Source organism: Hylobates moloch, unplaced genomic scaffold (genome assembly GCF_009828535.3).
Source record: "Hylobates moloch isolate HMO894 unplaced genomic scaffold, HMol_V3 SCAFFOLD_3, whole genome shotgun sequence".
NCBI classification, from domain to species: Eukaryota; Metazoa; Chordata; class Mammalia; order Primates; family Hylobatidae; genus Hylobates; species Hylobates moloch.
The window spans coordinates 111,905,642-111,928,924 of NW_026652278.1; the positions used below are offsets into that span (position 1 = coordinate 111,905,642).

A 23,283-nucleotide genomic window follows, 5' to 3' on the forward strand; every position below is an offset into this window, starting at 1 on the left:
TTCTTTTATTTGTTCTTTTTTTTTTTTTTGAGACAGAGTCTTGCTCTGTCGCCCAGGCTGGAGTGCAATGGTGCAGTCTCGGCTCACTGCAACCTCTGCCTCCCAGGTTCAAGCAATTCTCCTGCCTCAGCCTTCCCAGTAGCTGGGATTACAGGTGCCGGCTACCATGCCTGGCTAATTTTTTTTGTATTTTTAGTAGAGGCAGGGTTTCACCATGTTGGCCAGGCTGGTGTCGAACTCCTGACCTCAGGTGATCCACCCACCTCGGCCTCCCAAACTGCTGGGATTACAGGCGTGAGCCATCGTGCCCAGCCCAAGATTACATTCTTATAGGTCACACATATCATATAGGTTAGAAAGCAGTGCAGAAGTGTCTGCTTTACTTAGTACATACAAATTCAATTTTGTTTTAAATGTGTTACACAAATCCTCTAGTACAGAAATAATTGATTTCTTATGTGAAATTCTGGTTGTTGTGAGTTTTTAAGGGGCTTTATTATAACACTCAAACAAAACTTAAAATATTCACATCATGTCACCACAACAACACGTTTTCATGTTTATAGGAAGTTTTATATAAGGAGACATGCTATACAAGTATTTTCTTGTTTCTGAACATCTGAATGTCACTCTTCAATAAAAGTTCTCAATTATGTGGACTTACCTCTTTCCTCTTATGCAACCCTCATCTTCATCCTCAAATATGTCAACCTCTTCCACTAAAAAAGCTCAGCAACTTTTACTAGCTCCATCAAAACATAAAGAAACAGACACTTGAAAACAAAACAGTCATGCAAACCTGGAGGCCATGGATTTGTGGGCACTGGTGAACACACCACTCTTCCTTTATAAATTCAGGAGAGGCATCAGATATTGAATTCTCAGGATCAGCATCCAGGGGATGTGGTTCTAGCCAGGTGTTCTTTGTGCCAAACTGACAACAAAATATATCCCTTAGGACTCATTATACTGAGATTGAGCCCTTGGGTGATAATCAGAGTGAGTAATAAGTATGAGAGGAGAGGAACCAGGAAAAAAGATATTGAAAGAACAGTGCAGTCGAAGAGTTTGGAACTTTTTATCCAGAATTTTACAAAATTTTATTGTATATGTGTACCCATGATAAGACAGCTGATTATTATAGATATCAAAGTCATATTTTGTACTCCCACACTTAGGAATTGAAGGCAACAAAAGTATAATATAATATTAGTTTATATATGGGTACACTTCTTGTATTTCCATTTTAAATTTGGTGTGAACTGAAAGTACTAGCATAATTATATTAGTGCTCTAAAATTGTATGTATAGATCAAATTTCAATATATATTTGATTATATATCAAATTTCAATATATACTCAAACATATATTGAAATCAGGCTACAATTTTAGAGCACCAATAACATATACATTTAAACATATATGTTAGTGCTCTAAAATTGTAGCCTGATTTCATTATGTTTTCACTTTCAGTTCACACCAAATTTAAAATATACCTTTGTTAGGCCAGGCGCGGTGGCTCACGCCTGTAATCCCAGCACTTTGGGAGGCCAAGGGGGGTGCATCACGAGGTCAAGAGATGGAGACCATCCTGGCCAATATGGTGAAACCCTGTCTCTACTAAAAATACAAAAATTAGCCGGGCATGGTGGCGGATGCCTGTAGTCCCAGCTACTTGGGAGGCTGAGGCAGAAGAATCACTTGAACCTGGGAGGCGGAAGTTGCAGTGAGCCGAGATTGTGCTGCTGCACTCCAGCCTGGCAACAGAGTGATACTCCACCTCAAAAAAGAAAAAAAGAAAAAAAAAAAGGCCGGGCGCGGTGGCTCACGCTTGTAATCCCATCACTTTGGGAGGCCGAGGTGGGCGGATCACGAGGTCAGGAGATCGAGACCACGGTGAAACCCCGTCTCTACTAAAAATACAAAAAATTAGCTGGGCGTGGTGGCGGGCGCCTGTAGTCCCAGCTACTCGGAGAGGCTGAGGCAGGAGAATGGCATGAACCCGGGAGGCGGAGCTTGCAGTGAGCCGAGATTGCGCCACTGCACTCCAGCCTGGGCGACAGAGCGAGACTCCGTCTCAAAAAGAAAAAAAAACAAAAAACAAAAAAAAAACAACTTTGTTGCTTTCCATTCCTAAATGTGGGAGTACAAAATATGACTTTGATATCTATAATAGCTGTCTTATGATGGGAGGTGCATTATACAAACACACATGTGTGTATGTGTGTTCATATACATATACACATAAATAGTTGAATATATATACATTCAAAAATCAAAGTTGGTTTTTAACAAAAATAACTTATAGATAACTTACAGTTATTCCTAGCTTTAGTAGTGATATGTTGATTATATCATTTGTTGCATCTGAATTTGTTATTGTTATGGTTATAGACCGTAAAAAATAAATGAGAAAAATTAGTATGAATTTGGAATTTTAATGCATAAGATTAAATAATTATTGTCAAATTATTTGCTGTATTCCAAAGACAAAGCTTGTTTCCAGGCAATGACAAAGTTAAGCACATGTAGAGCCTGAATCCTTAATTATAATTTATTTTCATTCCTTTATATAACATGAAGCCAGTACAAAGAATTTCAGTAAAACATATATCCCTCTCTTAAAATAAAGGACTTGTGGCACTTGTGACATAACAGCATAGTCAAGAAATAGAAAGACTGAGAATTCACAGAGGGAACAGGGGCTGCCCCTCAGCCTCAGGAGGCTACTTCCACAATGGAGAGAACAGTTTAAAAAGGAGGAGCTTTCTCTCTTCCTGGGTTGTGTTTTTATCATATGGCTTATATCTTTGCACATCACAAATGCAGTTCTAGTAAAATCAGAATAAGAACCAGCTATAAAAGACATTTTTTAAACCCCTGTGTGGCAAGCATTTTCTCCGTGCCAGATATCATGGTTACTAAGAACTTCATTGTTGAAATCTATTGAGACAATTAAATAAAATTTTAGAAATTTAAGTTCCATTTCCAACTCTGCCAGCGAATAGGGTATCTGTAATAGCTCTCTACTGCACTTCACATTGAGAAACTGCTCCATAAAAACAGGAAGACAATTTGCAGAAAATAACCCAAAAGGATTAATAGGATTCTGAGATGACAACTATTGCACTCTGAATTTCAAGACATTATTTTAAAATAAGGCGATATGTAACTAAGAACATTTATTATGCATATGCATCCATAATGAGGGTTCCTTTCTCTGATAAACAGTGCTTAAAGAAGACAAAAAGCATAAGTGGACTCTCATGCTCCTTAAAGATGATGTTAAAAATGAAATTAGAGGAAACTCTTTTATAATTCATTACTATTCTTTTCGTTGTATTTTTCTTTCTTATGGACTAACTGCTTGACAGGACAGATGGTCCTGAAAGTTATTAATTGGATTTTTTATGGACAAAGTCATCTTATATTCATCGATTTCAAACTGTGCTGCTTATAGATCTAAGGATTGTGAAAAAGTGTCTCAGAATCCAACAGCAGGGCTCAGAGCACCCAAACTCAGGGATATCAGGGGCTGCTTACGCTAAAGTGTCTAGGAGGGTGCAAGCTCTGGGCTCTAGTGTGGGATTTAATTAGAAGGAAAGGTTCTGCTATTTTTTTAAATGTCTGAAAATCCTTTCATATAATTTTAAAATTCTACCATGAAATCTTTGGTAAAGTAAAAATCTCTTTTAAAATGACAATATGCATCTCTTAATATGGTTTGTAGGATAATGGGTTTTCATGGCATAAGGAACATATTAAGTCCAAAATAATAATTACAAAGATATGTGTATTTCTTCCTAATGCTGTTCTCCTTGTAGACAAAACAGATAAATTCCAGTAGGTAGTGCTGTTTATAAACAAGTATTTTTAAAAATAAACTATTAAATAATTTCCTAGAAAATTGAAATGTGGCTATTTTCTTCATATGAGCTAAAGTGTTTCTTAACATATGAAAATCTAGGAAAATGTGGCCAATTCCAATTGAGGCCAACTTTAAGATGATCTAGATGTTCAAATTATGAAACAAAAAGCAGTTGTTATAATTATACTCAATTATGTAAAGAAAAATAATTTCACAAGTAACAAAATAAAGACAGTCTCATCATAGACATAGTATATATTTCAAAACAGGCATTTTAAATCTGGCAAATACAAGAAAATATTTACTCGATGTGCTAAATAGCATAACTGAGATAACAAATGAAAGAATCAGTGAAATTGAAAATAAATCCATAGAAAGTGTCCAATCTGAAGAAGGAGAAAAAAAAGGATTAAAAATTAATGAACAGGGCCTAAGGGACCTGTGAACAATATCAACAGGTTCAATAAATGCATTCTGAAACTCATATGTGAAAGCTAAAAGAAACTTGATCTTAAGAGATTAAAAAGGAGAATAGAGGCTACTAGATGCTGGGAAGGGCAGGGGAAATGGAAGGATAAGAAGAGATTTGTTAAAGGGCACAAAATTACAGCTAGATAGGAGGGATAACTTCTAGTGTTTTATCACACTGTAGGAGGATTATAGTTAACAATAATACACATTTTCAAATATTTAGAAGAAAGAAAATTGAATGATCACAACGCAAAAAAAGGTAAACGTTTGAGATGATGAATATGCTAATTACCTTGATCTGATCATTATACATGGCATGTATTGAAAAATCACTATTTACTCCATAAATGTGTATAATTGTGTGTCTAAAAATAAAAATGAAATTTTAAAAAGTTTTACATGTGACGGGTGCAGTAGCTCACGCCTGTAATTCTAGAACTTTGGGAGGCTGAGGGCGGATCACTTGAGGTCAGGAGTTCAAGACCAGCCTGGCCAACATGGTAAAACCCTGTTTCTACTAAAAATACAAAAATTGCTTGGCATGGTGGTGAGTGCCTGTAATTGCAGCTACCTGGGAGGCTGAGGCAGGAGAATTACTTGAACTCAGGTGGCAGAGGTTGCAGTGAGCCAAGATCATGCCACTGCACTCCAGCCTGGATGACAGAGTGAGACCCTGCCTCAAAAGAAAAAAAAAAAGTTTTACATGTAACTGGAATCCCAAAATGACAGAAGAAAGAAAATGGGACAGAAAAAACAATGCTTGCAGTAATAACGGCTAAAAATTTCCCAAATTTGGCAAAACACAAAAATTAACAAAATCAATAACTTCAGAAAATGCCAACTAGAATAAATTCAAAGAAAACTGGGCTTTGACACATCATAGTCAAACTACTCAAGGCCAAAAATAAATAGAAAATATTGAAAGCAGTAAAAATAAGATGAAAAATCAAAGACAGAGGATCGATGTTTAATGATGTTAGACTACTCACCAGAAAGCAAAGAGACCAAAAAACAGTTTTAAAGCAGCTTTAAAGCGTTGAAAGAAAAATATTGGCAACGAAAATTCTATATCTAATGAGAATATCTTTCAAGAGTGAAGGTGAGATAAAGACATTTTTTTAATTAAAAATTAACTAAGAAAATTTGTTGGCACCAGACCTACACTATAAGAAATGGTAAGAAAAGTTTCTATAAAATGAAATGAAACAGTATTAAAGGGAAACTTGGAGCTTCAGAAATGAATGATGAGCATTAGAAATGTTTCTTTCATCTAAATTATAACTAAATAAAGTTTACTTTTTTAAATTTCAGGTCAATTCTTCATGAAAAATGCTGAATGATACCATTTGCCATAATGAAATCAAAGCAGGCAGACAAGAGTGTCCTTTCCCCAGGAGGCCTCTCTAGTCTCAGCTCCTTCAAGCAATGCATCTGGTATTCGGAAATAGGTCAGAACATTCGCATGGCTTTTGCTATTGGCCAGGAAATAGCTTTTTTGAAATATCTTCTTTCCTTCTACAAATAGTATTTTGCATGATCAGAGCTGCTGTAAAGAGTAAGGTGCCATAAAAATATATGAAGAGGCCGGGCGCGGTGGTTCACGCCTGTAATCCCAGCACTTTAGGAGGCCGAGGCAGGCAGATCACGAGGTCAGGAGATCGAGACCACCCTGGCTAACACGGTGAAACCCCATCTCTACTAAAAATACAAAAAATTAGCTGGGCTTGGTGGCGGGCACCTGTAGTCTCAGCTACTCGGGAGGCTGAGGCAGGAGAATGGCGTGAACCCAGGAGGCGGAGCTTGCAGTGAGCTGAGATCACGCCACTGCACTCCAGCCTGGGCAACAGCGCAAGACTCCTGCTAAAAAAAAAAAAAAAGTATATATATAAAAATAAATGAAGAATATCTTGTCATCATTATGAACAACTTTGCTACTGCACTACAACTTCAGATATAAAAACTTACACAATATTTGAAGGTAAAAGTTTGATTTTTTTTAAACCAACAGCATAACAGAAATGAGATAGACACATGCTGATCACTTAAAAGTGATGTCCCTCTCAGCTCAGTTCAATCCTGACATTCTTCAGAATGAAAGACTCAAAACTCCGTGTATTTGCCATAGCAATTAACTGCATTACCTGTGCTAAAAAGGGAACATTATTTGAGTCAACTGACAAAATCGGAACATGAATAGGAGATTAAAATATGCGACCAATGTTAAATTTACTAAAGTTGACAGCTGAATGATGGCTATGAAGAGAATAACTTTATTCTTAGGAAATCCATAAGTATTTAAGAATCAAGGGCCATGGTGTACATAACTGTCCTTCAAAAACGTGTACACATACACATAAATGGAGAAAAAAGTGAGAGAGACAGAGACAGAGAATGAAAATAAATGGAAAATCAATGTGGTAAACTGCTATGACATAGGTGAATCTGGGTAAATAGCATATGGGTGTTCTTTGCATTATTTTGTATTTTTTCTGTATGTTTACAATTATTTCCAAGTGAATAACTTTTAAAAATAAAATAAACATTTTTAAAAAATGTGGAAACAACCAAAACTACTCTGTCTGTAAGTAGTGATAATTGGAAAAAAAAAGGGTTTAATTCCAACAAGAAATTCCTGCTTGCGAAAATCACTTTACTACAACAAACCACTAGTCTACATTTAACATGCAATATTCCTTCCAAGCTTAAGCACTGTTGTTAAAATGGATCCTCTTGCTTCATATTTCCTAGCACTTCCTTTTTATACATACAAAAGCATACACGAATACATAAAAATACAGTTTTCCATATGGTACTTTTAAAATACTCTTTCTCTCCTCCCTTTATCTCTCCTTCCCTTCCTTTCCATTCTGGCTCTATCAGCTCTGTCTCTATCTCCCTTTCATTCTGCCTAAGTCAGGAATTTTGAATTTAATTTTTGGTCTTAAAAACACTTACAGAGGCATATTTCTTGATGTCCTCAGTGAAGATTTGAAGGGGAATGTTCTTCAGGTGGTCCTTTTCTTTGGCTAGATTTATGTACCTAATATAATAATAAATTAAATCTAATAATATTAAATCTAATAATAAATTAGATTTAGTAATAACGCCAAACAGAGTAGCATAAATTAGCTAAGAGCTTATTATCGAATCAATCTTTGTTGCTAATATTTTTAGTATACCTTATGTCATTTTTTAAAATGTACGACTAGACTAAGCAAGATCAAATTGTGGGTTGGGAAAATACACAGAATGTTTCAGGAAAATAAGACATGTCCCAGAAAATAACAGGTTGCTCTGTAATAAAAGATTTGGGCAGCAGAACCAATCTCATTCTCATGCACTCCTGCCTGGATTGGAAGGCCTACCATCTTTCTGGGTTCAAGAGCAGAACGTAACAGCTGCTTTGAGAATCACTCAGTAGAGTAACCTATGTTTACGAAAATTTTTTCTTTCATTATTTTTAAATTTTTATTTTAATGTAGAGATGGGGGTCTCACTATTGGCCAGGCTGGTCTTGAACTCCTGGCCTAGAGCAATCATCCTGCCTCAGCCTCTGGAGTAGCTGGGATTACAGGCACAAGCCACCATTCTTGGCTTGGAAATTTAATATATGTCTGAAGAATAGGCTGGGCATGGTGGCTCACATCTGTAATCCCAGCACTTTGGGAGGCCGAGGTGGGTGGGTTGCTTGAGCCCAGGAGTTTGGGATCAACTTTGGCAAGATGGTGTAACTTCTTCTCTACAAAAAGATACAAAAAACTAGCTAGGCATAATGGTGTACACCTGTAATCCAGAGGCTGACGTGAGAGGATCACCTGAGCCCAGGGAGGTTGAGGCTGCAGTGAGCCATGATCCCGCCACTGCCCTCCAACTTGGGCAACAGGATGAGACCCTGTCTCAAAAATAAATAAAAGAATAATCTTATCTCCCATCTATAGTGGGGAGAGAAGAGAAAGATGAGAGTGGTAATCAGCACTTCCTCAAAAATAAAAATTAAAAAAACATGCAGGTAAATGAGAGAACATTATTTACAAGGAAGCCAGGATAAATTGTTTGAGGATAGTCTAAAAATTTCTATTATAAAAAGGGGAATGTGAATAGAGATTTGCATTTTTATCACAAGTTAAATATTTAAAATACGTATATTGACAGAATAAAATGCCTTTCTAGGAAAGAGCACCAGCATTCCTTTAGTTCTGAAGAACTACAATTTTAAAAAATGGGAGAAAAAGTTAAACTACATAAAATATTTATAACAACATATTAAGACTGTCATTCTAGATAAAAATGTCAGCAGCTGGTTGTTATGATGTGGGTACCTGTGTAAATTGTACCTTCCTCGTAACTGGGCCTTGATGGGTCCTGCTCTTTCACACGCAGTATTGCAGTGATGGGAAGTAGATCTCAGAGTGGAAGACAGGTTGGTTTGGAAGTTAAACACTTAATTGTAACTATGTGATGCAAGCTATGTCATCACAGGCAAGTCACTTAACTGCTCTGAGCTCCGGTTTCCACAACTGAAAAGCGGGTTAATTAAACCTCCAAGTGTTCTTATAGCTTGAAGTGCTATTCAGATATAAAGAATATTATTTTTTAGGTTAAATCAGACTTAAGATATTTGGCATTTGGATGGAACACTCTCGGCCAAGAAACAATACATTTTTTAGAGGAAAAAAACACAATCGTTTATTTCATTACAAGATAAATAAATTGCACTAGGTTAATTGGTTCCTAGAAAAATTACTCTTCATTGCTACAATTCTCTGACTGAGATCAATTCACCTATTGCTTACTAATGATTAATATTTTCTCCACTATTTCACTGCAGTGTTCAATATCCAAATTGAGAATATTTTAAGGCTCATTCATGTAAGGACTTAAAAACCTCTAGCTTTTTTAAAAAAAATATAGCAAATTGCATATAGCATACAATTGTCCATTAGTGACATTTAGTACATTCACAATATTTTGAAACCAGCTACACATTCTAGTTTCAGAACATTTTCATTACCACTAAAGCATACCCTATGCCCGTTAAGCAGTCACTCTCCGCTCATTCCCCACTGCCCTCAGCACGTGTACCACATTTTGTTTATCTATCCATCAGTTGATGAACATTTGTTTATTTCCACTTCTTGGCAATTATATGTTAATACAATACGACTATAAACATTTGTGCCAAAGTTTTGTGTAGATGTATGTTTTTTATTTTTCTTAGGTCTATGCTTAGGAATAAATTGCCAAGTCAAATGGTAATTTCTGTGTTTAACTTATTATGGAACCATCAAACTTTTCCGCAGGGTCTGCCACATTTTATATATCCACTAGCAACAGCCCTCCCACTCCCAATTGCCACTGCCCACTGCCCCCAATCTGCATACCTACATGGATACAGTGTCTTATTACTCAGGTCAAACTGTAGAAGAGTAATAACAGCAAATAGCAAAAGAACTAGTTGCCAGGCATTGTTGTAATTGCCTTTTACATATCCATATGGCTTTATAGCCAATATGACATTTGTAAACCTGGTTTCCACATTTCCTCCATCATTAAAAAAAGTTTCTTGAAAACCTTCTAATCAAAGGCTTCTCTTTGATTAAAAGGTATTTAAACTGCTTGCTTTTACCTGCAACACGGAGAAGGCATTAAGCAATAGAAACTAATCACCTTTACGGAAATCTGTCATGGAAAACAAGATATGCAGGGAATGATACAAACATGTATTTGTTCCCAGTAAGCTTTGGAAATGTTTTCCTTAAGTAAATAGGTGAATTATAGAATTTAGTAAGTTAAGAACTTGGAAACATTTTAGTTGTTTCAACTTTATGATGATGCATGAGATTTTGGTGGAGTGGAGTGAGGAGGAAAGAAGAGTGTTGAGTGCATATGTTGAACCCTTGCTGTGTAAAACAAGTATGACACTTGGTGTGTGGTTGCTCAGAGCAGGAGATACATGTTGCGTGATCCCTGTGAACCCAAACCCTATGTCAACTAAAGGATATCCAGGGTAGGAAGCCACATTACCCATCCTCATACCAGACTAAGAATGTGTATTGGAAAACTAGCCTATGCTCTATTAATCAAAATATTCTTTTAGATTGTTATCTCTCTGGATACCAAATATGATAATCTGCTACACAACAATTCAGGCAACCCGGTATTTGGTGATGTCATTAATTTTATTTGTATGTATATACTTTTTTTTAAGATGGGGTCTTGCTATGTTGCCCAGACTGGTTTCAAACTCCTAACCTCAAGTGATCCTCCCACCTTGCCTCCCAAAATGCTAGGATTACAGGCATAAGACACTGCGCCAGGTCTATTTGTATCATTAAATACTATTTATTTGGGAAATCAATTTAGGAGTATAAAAGCATTTTTTCAAACTTAAATGTACTATTGAATAATACTCGGTGAAGAATGATCTATTCTAGAAGTTTAAAAACACAGATAACACTGGGCACAATGGAAGGAGGATGTTGGAGAGGGAGGCCTAGAGCCTTGTTCCCCCAACTCTCCATAGCCCTGAACACTCACTCCCCAAGTACTCAAAGAGCACTGTTGAAAAACAACTGATCAAAGCCAAAGAAAATTGTTCCAATATTTCCACAATTTAATGACCATTTACACATATCTACACATAAAAACCTCTTTGGGGAAAGTACAGAGCATATAAGTGTCATAGAGAAGGTCAAAAGTGAGTTACTGGCTTAATAGACATCATATTATAACGTTTTGCATTTCAAGAAAGTTCAGAGAAAACTTTAATTACATTTTTCTACCTGTCCTAGACACTGTGAAGTTGACTGTGTTCTTTCATAGCTAACTCCTATAAACACAGGGCCAACCTGGAGTCTTACCGGTAGCTGGGGTCTTACTGGAAGGTGGCCATGAAATTCACCATGGGTCAGCCCAAGAGAAGGCACCCCTTGGCACAGGTGTGGCCTTTCCTGACTTTGTCTGCACAGTCAGCTGTCCACAGCTCGTTCAGAGGTATTTTATTTTTTATCAGAAAAATTTCTATACCTAGAAAGACAATCAAGCAAGATCTCTGTTTGTTTCTTAAAGGTTGTAGGAGCAGGTCTGCTCATGGGAAGACACCAGTTGTCCCTGCTCCAGGGCAAAGCATGCCTCTCATTCATCTCTATTACTGGACACATGACATGGAATAGCCAGTTTGGCATTTACAAAGTGTGTCCTGAGAGAAGCCTGGCCACACACTTTATGGAGGGTAGAAAACAGCTGTGGACCATACTTTATCTTATAAAGATACTGCTTTTTTATAGAACCATTGATTCATTTATTATCTATGTCTTGCTTACTTCAAAAAATTTAGGGTCTCAACAAAAATTTAAAAGTAAACGATTTTTAAAAATACTTATAAAAGTTGTACTTAGATAGACTAAAAAAATATAACCTTGGATTAGAGGGATGTAAAATACATTTTAACTTTGATTTTTGTAATACTTTCTGGCCTTTAAAGCATAGGTTATTTTAAATTTCCTTTCTTAAGATTTTATCCATACCACTTTTTTATAGATTCTGATTAAAACTGAAAAACTATAGCCTACAGATGGAATCTAACTTAGAAAACAAAACCAAACAAATCCCAACCAGAGGCCAGCAGATCTTCTATGTAAGTGATGGACACATTTCTCATTTATCTATGGAGAGTAAGAAGGTGATCGACATTGTCAGCAGTGAAATTGCTTTTTGACCATTTCTGCCTAATCCATCTTAGACCTCTAACATAGAAACCACCATATCTCCTGGGTTAATTTACAAATTTAATGCTCAGGTGGACTTGCATTTTAAATAGTTATAAGCCTGATGAAGGATTCGCAGGCACTGTGGGCACAGCACTTGGGGACTTTCCACTAGGCAGAGGTACTTGTGGAAACACTAAGCTACAACAAGATCAAAGACATCTCATGTGGAAATCTCCCTGTGACTTCATTCATTCATGGGACACTTAACGTTAAAACTCTTCAATGGAATTTAGGAAATGGAAATAACTTTGTGGGAAGCACACATGAAGAACAATCTAGATGCAAAGCTTAGGGCACATTGATTATAAGAATACAGGCTAGAAAAATGTCTTGTGATAAAAGGGGGCATCTTTCTATATTTTTCAACATTTTTTACCCTATGTTTGTGTAATTGAAGATTTTTATGAAACAAAAAATTATCAGATAAAATTATTTTTCTAGGTAGCAGCTCTAAAGGTATTAATCAAACTAAAAATGTATGTTCTACTCAGAATACAGACACACACTTGCTTGTTTTTACAGATTTTTAAATTTTCTAATGTAGGTATCTATCTGTACAAATACCTAACATTCTGTGTGGAAACTTCCATATATATTGACCTGAAAAACTTATTTGAGTACTTTTCCCTTTAGTTCAATAAAGCACTAAAATTATCCACTTCCTTCAACCAAACCAAGGAGTTATCAAAGTCCAGAACATAGTTTCCATTCTCCTACAATATTTATTAAGCATCTACCATGTGCTAATCGCTCTTCTAAATATTTTATGCACATTATTTTATTTACTCCTCAAATAGCTACATCAAATAGTCGCTATTAGCCCCATTTTATAGATGAAGAAACTCGTGGAGAGGTTAAGTAAATTGCCCACATTATAATACTGACGACCTAACTTGCAAGCCTATCCTCAAAATTACTTAACATCTGCGGGTGTTGACCCACCTTCTAAAGCTCTTGCATGGAAGAATAGTCCCTTCATCATTCTTACTTTCACCCTTCTTTTCCCCAGAGTCATCAGGTTTGCTGAGGGAATTGCTCTTTGAGAATGAGGGGATAAATCTTATGACATTATATTAACAAAGCTAGATACCTTGGAAATGTTTAAAATGTATCACAACATAGCTTTGTGTTCAAATGGATTCTCATAGGGTCCCTCTGTTTCTTCAATCACTGACACTGTTATACTATCTCAGTAGAAATGAGAAAGTATGAATCTAACATAAACTGGCTCATAGGAGGAGGAAGATGAGGAAGAGTAGGAGTAGCAGGAAAAGAAGGGAAAGAGGAAGAAGAAGTAAGAGAAAAGGGAGAAAAAGGAGGAGGAGGAGGAAGAGAAGGAGAAGTAGGATGAAAGAGGAGAAAGAAGAAAAAGGAGAAGGAGGAGGATGAGGAGGAGATCTACTTGTCTTTATACTGGAGTAGAAGCCCAGTGAACCATGAAAATTTACAGGATTCTAAGGATATTTCCCCAGTTCTAAGATAGAGATATTCCCTTAGATGCTTCTGAGTAAGGGTCGTGGCATATTCCATAAGTATCTGTTTGTAATTCCATTGATAATAAGTCAATAGTCATCTTCATTTTTGACCTAAACAAAATTCATTTTTCATTCTCTATTCTTTAAATAAGATGGCAGTGGTGGCTAAAGAGGGTATGAGCTAAGTACAGCCTCTTTCTTTTTGTAAATTCTTCATGGACCTCCACTAGTATTAATATCTTAATATTTATAAAGCAAATTCTGTCTTAAAAAATAAAAGTCATAATTTTATTGGAAAAACAACTTTCTATTTATCATTCTAATGAATATAAACAGTAATCATGAAGTCCTCATCTGACTTTAATACTTGAGAGCAGAATTTTCTAATGTAAAAATTATGGTAAAAACTTGTACAAGGTGATAGCATTCAGTGCTGACAGCCACTTTCTCAAAAAATTCTGTTTTCTCTATCTCAAAGACCTTGGGCTTACAAACGAATTTCAGATGTTTTAGATGACTTACACTTTCTAATAATCCCAATGAATGTAGAATGTATATAAAAATGATCTTTCAGGAACAGCATATCTTAAACAAGTATATTATTAAATAACTTTATATATATTTCATCACATCACAAAAACATTTGCGTGGATACAAATAACTATCTCAAGGCAGTATTCAAAAAATGAAAAATGTTGCACACGTGTGTAATAATGATCCAAGAAAAATAAAAATTCAGCTCTTAAATATATGAAATTTTCTAGCAGAAAGGGAACGTTGTCTTTATAGGAAATGTCTTTAGCAAAATACTACAGGTTCTATAAAGCCCATTAAGGGGTTATCAGTGTCTAGGACATAAATGGCTTCTGGTAAGAAAATTAAGGTCTACTCTCCCTGAATACTATCATAATTACAAAGGTGAAGAAAAATGAAGTAAAGTAAAACATGTGTCCCTTAAAAATCAAACATGAGTGGTCACCATGATCCTAAGAAGCAGAGAATGAGAACTCCAGTTGCTTGTTTATCTCTCAGGCTGAGCACGGTTGGTTACAATGAGGGGTAGCAGGAAGAGCACAGCCTTGGACTCCAGTCCAAGGAACTCCGGTCTCTCCTGCAATTTCCCAGTATTTGACCTTGGGCCACTTGCTGTTCCCTTCTCAGCCTCCATTTTCATATCTAAAACCTGGAGATGATAATACCTGCCTTGGAAGGCACTTTGGAAAACTAGGTGAGCCCTCGGTGATGTTTCTAGTATGGTCCTGTGAATCTCTCCAGTAAATTTTAGTTTCCTATATGTACTTACTTGGGTTAAATACAGAGAATGGTAACCAATCTAAAAATATTTCTCAATAGTAACTTATCCTCTATCTGTAGCTCTTTCAGGGCACTTCACTTGGACCTCACGCCTAGACCTAGACAATCTTCTGTTCTCTTTATGACCTCACCAGCTTGACAGCTACATATTTAGGCAATTGCACTCATCCAAAATACATTTTATTATCTTCATTTTTGTCTCTGAGTTTTTTTCATAGCTGGACTTCTCATTCATTTCTCCAGTCACTGTGCAATCTGCTCCATTTTTTATTACATACCAAGCAGATGCAAGTTGGTCTTTTACTCACCGCAAGGGAAAGGTTGATTTTGCTGGTAAGAGAAAAACCAAAAAGTTGTGGAATCTTCTATAAAATCCAAAAGAAAAGAAATAAAGAATAGAGGCAGGAGCACTACCTGTTGGGTAAAAGCCTGTGCTTTGAAATAAACAGATCTAATTTCAAATGTGAACTCCACTAACTAATAACGTGGTGACCTGGGGGAAGCATTAGACCTCTGAGCCTCAAGGCCCTCTGTAAAACACAGAAAATAGCCCCATCTCAATCTTACAAGAGCAGCTGTAAGGATTAGACAAGATTGGGCACATAAAGTCCTTAGCATAAGACCTGACACATAATCTGCCCCTGACAAATCATACCTATCATTACTGTCACCCTGGTTAAATATGGCATTTAAAAAAATTATCACTTGATCTTGTGTATCTTATCTATGACATAGATTAATTGGAAACCAGGATGAGGGCAGCAGAGAAAAGGTGTTTCTTTTCTTTCTTTCTTTTTTTCCACCCTGGTGATTACAAAGCTTTGTGATGAGATTTTATGTGTTGAAATATTATTTGCTTTCATGATATTTTATAAATATTGAAAACAGAAATGTAGCAGGTAAACAGATGCCATCCATTCAGTTCTTTCCATCTCCCTGATGTCAGATATTTATTAAGAAATCACCATTTTTCTAGTATTGCATTTGTGTTCTGTGTGGAGAGGAAAGTACATGCAGTTGGTTCTGCCTCAAACGTAGATTCTAAATCTGCCTTCTGCATCATTCGTTTCTATTGTTGCTCCCAACATAGAGCCATTGTCATCATTTTTCAGAACTATTGCCTCCCTAACTAGTCTCCCTGCTTCCACTTTTCCTTGCCCTCCAATCCATTATCTACCAACAGCCAGAACAATAAATGAAAAATATTTACCATATTTGGTCATTCCCCTACTGACCCTTCAGAATAATATTCCAACCCCTCACTATGAAGACCTGTGTGACCACTCTCGTGTCTGACATCATGTCTCCAGGCATTTGTTTCCAGTCACATCAGCCTTCCTGGAGCCCCTCCCTCCAAAGGACCAAGCTGCACCCACCATAAGCCTGTTGTCCCCTCAGCCTAGAAGGTTCAGCCACCTGGTCTAGGAATGCTGCTGCTTCTTATCCCAGAGCTCAGGTTTAAATGTCATCACCTCACAGAGGCCCTCTTGGATGACACCTCTCTAACCCTGTGACATCTTCTCCACATGGTACCCTATCTATCTTCTTCTTAGAATCACTATTCACAAACTGCAATTTCACCTCTCTTAGTTTTATCACCTGCCATTAAGTCCCAGGCAAAAGGGACCCTGCCTGTCACATTCTTGATGATATTCTCTACAGGGGTGCTGCACACAACAGGACCTCCAAGAATACCTGTTGAGTAAATGAAGGATCAAGGCATTTGCAAAAGCAGAAGAAAAAATTATATTTTCATATAGTAAGGATTAGTGAAAATGCAATTTGTTAGTAAAAATGCATTTTATGATAATCAGGAGAGCATGTCGTGTATAGGTACTTGCTATTAGACACAAGCAACAAATCGTTAAACAGAAAGAGGTGCCACTTCTGCCTCCTCTAGCCTCTTTTGAGTTCTACAGAGCCATGGATTAGCAGGGTACAATTGGCATCCTTCTCACTGTGGGTGTCCATCTCAGAAAAAGAGCTTTTCCTGCAACACATCGCACACAACAAAACAAAGAGTCGGTAGTCAAACATATGATAGAGTTTTATGCCAAATTTCAAGGGTGATACAATGCTAAAAATTATGGTCAATCTATCATTGCTGGCAGGAGCCACAAGGAAAGCATGAAAAGAAATACCACCACACCCTAGGAACAAACCCCAGTCCCGGGTGACAGCTCGCAAGGAAGGGAGACCTCAGTACACAACCTCAAGTAACTGAATTTACCCCAAAATTTGATTGAGCTCATCAGAAGCAATTTCTTCTGGAGAGCCTCCAATAAGAAATGCAGCCCTGACAACATCTTGATCAGTCTTATAGGACCCCAATCAAAGGACCCAGTCAAGCCCACATAATCTTCTGATGTACACAACTGCAACATAATACATTCTTGTTGCTTTAAGCAACTAAATGTATAGTAATTTGTTATAATGGCTAAAAAACAAATATAGATTGTGATATTTGAAAGTGAGGTGCTACTGTAATAAACACTTGAAATGCAGAAGCAATATTGGAATCAGCAGTAAGTGGACGTTGGAAGAATTTTGAGGAGTATGATGGAAAAAACTATCTAGATTGTCTTGAACAGACTGCTAGCAAAAATATGGACATTAAAGACTGCCAGTAAGAGTTCAGAAGACACTGAGGAGTATTATAGGGAAAAATCTAACTTGCCTAAGAGACTACTTACATCACCCCAAACAAACAACTGTTGGTGGAAATATGGATTGTAAAGGCACTGCTGCTGAAGGCTCAGAAGAAACATGTTATTGAAAAGTGGAGAGGGGAGATCCTTGTTATAAGCAGGCAAAATACTTAGTAAAATAGTGCCCTCTAGTTATGTGGAAAGTGGACTTTTTAAATGATGAACTTGAATCTTTAGGTGAAGAGATTTTCAAGCAGATAGTTGAAAGAAGTGGCTTTTTGTTTTTTCTTGCTACTTATAGTAACATGTGAGAAGAGAAAGATAAGTTGAAAGAGAAATTGTTAAACAAAAGATAACCCAAACTTGTTCAATGAAAGAGAACCCACACTTGATGAGTTGGGAGATTCTCACCCTATACAGATGCCAAAGACAGCAAAATTAAGAAGATGCTTCAGAAAATGCGGCATGAAAATACAGAGTGTGATTGTACAATCTGTCACTAAACCTTCATAAAGATCAAATGATGATAGTACTCAGGCACAGAAAAAGCTCTTTGAAGAGATTAAGGATGTGGGTCATAGATCCCCTCAATATAACCAGAAGGACTCAAAAAGCTTAGGGGCATTGTCTTGCAGCCATCTAGGCAGCAGACAAAAACACAAAGGGATTATGTCAGAGAACTTGGTACACCTAACTTCTAGCTAATGAAGTGATGAGTAGGAATGGTAACCATGGAGACCCATAAAGTTCTTGAGAATTTTATATTAGCAGAAACACCATCGGGTTGGATTGAAAAAGACAGAAAGAGTACAGCATAACAGAAGGCTGTCAGACTCACAAATTCTATTGGCAGAAAACAGACAGACAAAACTACTCAGCTGCAAACAAGTGCTACTTTTCATGAACATGTAAACATGACACAGAAAGCAGTGCCCAAAGTCCGGAGGGAAAACAAAGGACCCAAAGAGTGGAGCCAAGAGCCACAGAGGATTATGTTTAAAGTGTCCTTGGAGAGACTTCTAAAGTTAATAATATAATATACACTATGCCTTGCGTATGTAATATATATCAAAAGACCATTAAAACAATTTAAATTACCAGATCTCTAATCTGGCAAAATGTCAATGATAGTAATAAAATAGAACATATAATCTGGAAAAATAGTATCTTCATAGGGTTATAATGAGACTTAAAATGAAGTAAGCTATGAATAGCATTCTTAAACTGTAAAGCTCTCCATAAATATTTATTACTAGTCAATTCTGAATAAAAGTCACAGGTATGTCATCCTTAGAGATAGGGTTTCACTGTATTTTAAAAAATATAATCATATTTCCCTAATGTTTTAAACCAATTTATATTTTTTAGAAGAATCTTTCCACTGAATCACCTAACATTTACTCTACCTAAGCCACTATGCTGCACTGTGCAAAAAAAGACTCAGATGGATCTGATATTTTTTGCATACCAAGCATTTACTAATACAAATAAAAACAAGCACACAGACACAAGACATCCCAACATACGCAAAACAAAATTATATAGAGGCTTGCAAACAAGTAATTAAAATTTGGCTCCTCATCAGCATGAAAATTTAGGTAACTGAGGATCCTGGAAAATTGACTCCCATCTTACTGAAATAAATATTGAAACTTTGGTAAAAAAAATTGCTAAACAACACCAAATAATACTGGAAACATCAAAAACTTGTTAAACTGAACAAAGTGCTTAAATATTATTTGGCTGAGCTGTAATCAAGCTCCAACAGTACTCTGTGGTCATACTAGGTAATATTAGCTAGATTGAATAGAGCATAAAAACTCTTTTAAAAATAGGGCAGACATTTTTGTAAACCTACAGAAAATTGTCTCCTATAGAGGCAAGAAAGTATCTTCCCTGAGAATACAAAGACAACTCTCTTGAGCTCAGCAGCACTAAATCTCATGAACATGACTAACTCCACAAAGCCAGTTCTGAAGTTAAGAATAAGTTCATATGTTTTAGAGGAAACAAGACAGAAAACTTTTTTGATGATCAAAAATTATACATTAAAAGAATATCTTGTGCAATGAAGCTTTAAATGACCACCTTTTTGACTGATGTGAACATCCTTCATTCTTCCATTCTTGGTACAGAAAATCAGTCATGTCTGCAGCACCTCGCAGAGCACTACAGGCAAATCTTTGAAGCCCGAGGATTCCTCAGTAGTCAGGATCACTCACCATTATGATGTCAAGGTTCTAAGGCTCATCCGATAACTGACAAACTGACATACTTCTTTCCCAGATTGCGCTCATCTTTTAACTTTTTAAACCTAAGCTTTTTATTGTTAGATCATTGTATAATAGATTCACATGTGGTTGCAAGAAATAATACAGAAAGATTCTATTAACCTTTCATCCAGTTTCCTTTAATGATAATATCTTCCGAATCTACAGTACAATAACATAACCAGGATATTAACATTGATGCAATCAAGATAATAGACATTTCCATTACCATAAGGATCTTCTATATTTCCTTTTTACAGCCACACCAACTTCCTTCCCATCTCCACCATGTTTAATCCTTGGCAACCACTAATCTATTCTCCATTTCTATAATTATGTCTTTTCATTAACGTTATGTAAACAATCACATGGTACATTTGTAGATATTTTTTTCATTCAGCATAATTGGAGATTCATGCAGATTGTTGCAGATATTTATAGCTCATCTGTTTGTCTCACTTAGTAGTATTCTATGGTATGGTTGTACTTCAGTTTGTTTAACCACTCACCTGTTGAAGGACTTCTGGTTTGTTTCCAGGTTGAGGTTATAACAAATAAATCCTCTATAAACGTTTGTGTACAGGTTTTCAAATCAACGTAAGCCTTCATTTCTCTGGAATAAATGCCCAGGAATGTGATTTCTGGGTAGTAGTCTCATGTTTAATTTTTAAAGAAACGGTCGGTTTTCCAGAGTGTCTGTGTCACTTCACAATTCCACCAGCACTGTATGAGTGATCCACTTTCCCCATGTCCACACCAGTATTTGGTGTCACTGTTCATGCTAGCTGTGCTAACAGGTGTGTAGTGACATCTCATTGTGGACTTAACTTGAATTTCCCTGATGGTTAATTATGCTGAACTTCTTTTCATGTGTTGATTTGTCATCTGTATATCTTCTTCAGTATTACAGAACTTACAGTATTCTGCTAAAAACATTTTATGTAAAAACAGCATTCCCTTTCCACTAGAAGACTGAATTTTTCACAGAGGAGGGGGTGACTGCACAAGTAGGTGAAATGCCTGGAAGCCAAGCAACCATGAAATAATGCGGGGACTCAAATCCAGCTAATGTAGGAGGTCACAAGCCCAGGGCAGTGAGGCCACCTCAGTCTTCTCATGTGGAGAGTCTCCTTCCTTTGGCATCCTTGTAGGACTGAAATTTGATCTTACTAATAAAGTTTATGGTTTCCCTTACAGTTCCTTAAATACTTATTTGAATACGTATTTTTCATTCCCCTCTAGACTCTGAAAACTTGAAGGAAAGAGGCTATATCAGATTTATTATTTAATTCTCACAGACTTTGGCACTTTGGGGACATCTGAAAAACTTTGTTGAATGAATAAATTGTTTTCTTCCATGGATGGGGACAAGAAAGTCTCTATTTTGTTTACTTCATTCATTTAACAAATAGTGTTTGAATGTGTAGCAGGAGAAAGGCACTTGGTTAGATCTGGGTGGCAGAGAACAAAAAGGAGCCAGGTCCAACTTTCACAAAAACTAGATTTAAATGAGAAAGGTAAACATTTACCGAATACTCACATCAATAACTGTTTAACATGAAACTTTGGTAAATACTTCAAAGAAAAATGAAAGAGTAAGGCACAAGATATAAAGAGGGAGTGATACCTTACTTAGATTATGGAGAGGCAGGCAAGGAAGGCCTCTTTGAAGAGCTCATTTGAAATAAGCTTTAAAAAAATAATTTGGAATTAACTGGGGTGGGGTGGTGGAGAGGGAAAAGAGAGACAGAGAGAGAGAGAAGACAGGTGGGAGGGGAAAATGCATTGAGAGGAGAAATTTCATAATTTAATGAAGAAGGGATATAATTTGATTATATCAAGTTTCAGAGACATAAACCAGTTTGCTGAATTGGAGACACCAACTGAAGGTACAGGAAAGTGAAACAATTCTAGAGTGGTAGGTAGGTAGGGGCCAAAAATGCAAATCCCATTAGTCTGTTTAGACCTTGTTAAGGCCTTTTATCCTAAAAACAAACTGGCATAGAAATGGCTTCTAAATAGTAGCCTCAACAGACATCTAACAGCTTTTAAAGGGACAGTACTAGTTTGGGACCAGCCTGACTTTTAGAATCTTGAAATTTCATTGGTAACACTTTCTGGCCTCCCATGAAACATCTGTCAGAACACATTCAAGGTAAGAAATGTAGGCTGACTTACCTCTGTACCTTTCCTAATTCCCGAATTATGGCAGGGTGACTCTTCCTCTCCCTGCTCCTCCGTTACACAGAGTTAGAGACCTCTCTCCTTCTAGAACTAGTCACTGACAACCAAATCTTACATGCATTAGAATTACTTGTGGGAGTTTTTATGCACCCGCCCCCGACTGCACTCCAGAGGTACTGATTTATCAAATACGAAAAAAACCCTGTATTTTTAAAAAGTTTTTCAGGTGATTCTTCCATGTAACCAGTATTGTGAATGATGTTTTTAGGCATATATTGAAAAAAATGTGGTGTTCTGATAACATCTTCTCATAGTGAAGCAAAGGAGAGAAAACATTTCCTTAGACAGATGAAGGGAGCTTGCTGGGTGCAGTGGCTCACACCTGTAATCCCAGCACTTTGGGAGGCCGAGGCAGGTGGATCACTTGTGGTCAAGAGTTCGAGACCAGCCTGGCCAACATGGTGAAAAGACGTCTCCACAAAACATATACAAAAATTAGCCGGGTGTGGTGTTGCACAGCTGTAATCCCAGCTACTCAGGAGGCTGAGGCAGGAAAATCTCCTGAACCTGGGAGGTAGAGGTTGCAGTGAGCTGAGATTGTGCCACTGCACTCCAGCTTGGGTGGCAGAGTAAGTTAGACTTGGTCTCAGAAAAAAAAAAAAAAAGATGAAGCTTTCCTTAGTCATGTAATAATTACTTTTATGTGTAATAGCTAAAGTTCAATTTCTTCCAAAATATAATTGTTCAGAGAATTCTGGGAAGACTAGGAAGCACCAGAAATTTGTCTCCCACCAAAAATCTGCACCTCCCCACAATTGTTATAAGCCCCTGCCCCTCGGGCTGAAGTTAATTCCGAGGGATATAAAGTACCACTGGTCTTTCCCCACACCCATTCATTTTTCTGTTTTTTCCGCCTTTGGGAACCGGACAATATAGACTAGGACATTCAAAAGCAACTGCAAAATGGGGAAAATGAGAAAGTGAACACTTAAGCCCACGAAAAATACAGGCTCAGAAAAGACCTCAGAAGACCTTAAATTTATACTTCAGGCTGATGCTTGTTGTAGAAACAACCTAAAACAATTTTTAAAAATACACAAAAACAATAACAGAAAACAACAAAACCTGAAGAAGGGAGAGAATCTGATTTCCAGGATTCTCATGTTATATTCAAATGTCCAGTTTTCCCCAAAAAAGTGTACAAGAAAACAAGAAAGCACTGTCATTCACAGGAAAAAAAATTACTCAATAGAACCTGTCCTCTGAAGTAGGCCTAATGGCAA

General features: G+C 36.8%; 1 protein-coding gene across 10 annotated transcripts in view; it reads right to left on the minus strand.

Annotated features, from left to right (window-relative positions):
* The window catches only part of LOC131382968 (rho GTPase-activating protein 20-like), a 38,349-nt gene extending 18,599 nt beyond the window's left edge, over positions 1 to 19,750 (minus strand). For 2 of the 10 annotated variants that reach the window (XR_009212606.1, XR_009212605.1), the window contains exons 1-2: positions 7,296 to 7,340; positions 800 to 934 (exon numbers count right to left, since the gene is read on the minus strand). The gene's annotated coding sequence lies outside the window, so the exon portion shown is untranslated. Of the gene's footprint in view, positions 1 to 799; positions 935 to 7,295; positions 7,381 to 8,674; positions 8,751 to 11,200; positions 11,367 to 14,887; positions 14,970 to 19,634 lie in introns of those variants that run through there. The other 8 variants (XM_058435809.1, XM_058435812.1, XM_058435808.1 and 5 more) reach the window with 8 other exon arrangements.
* Between the last annotated feature and the right edge of the window lie 3,533 nt (positions 19,751 to 23,283).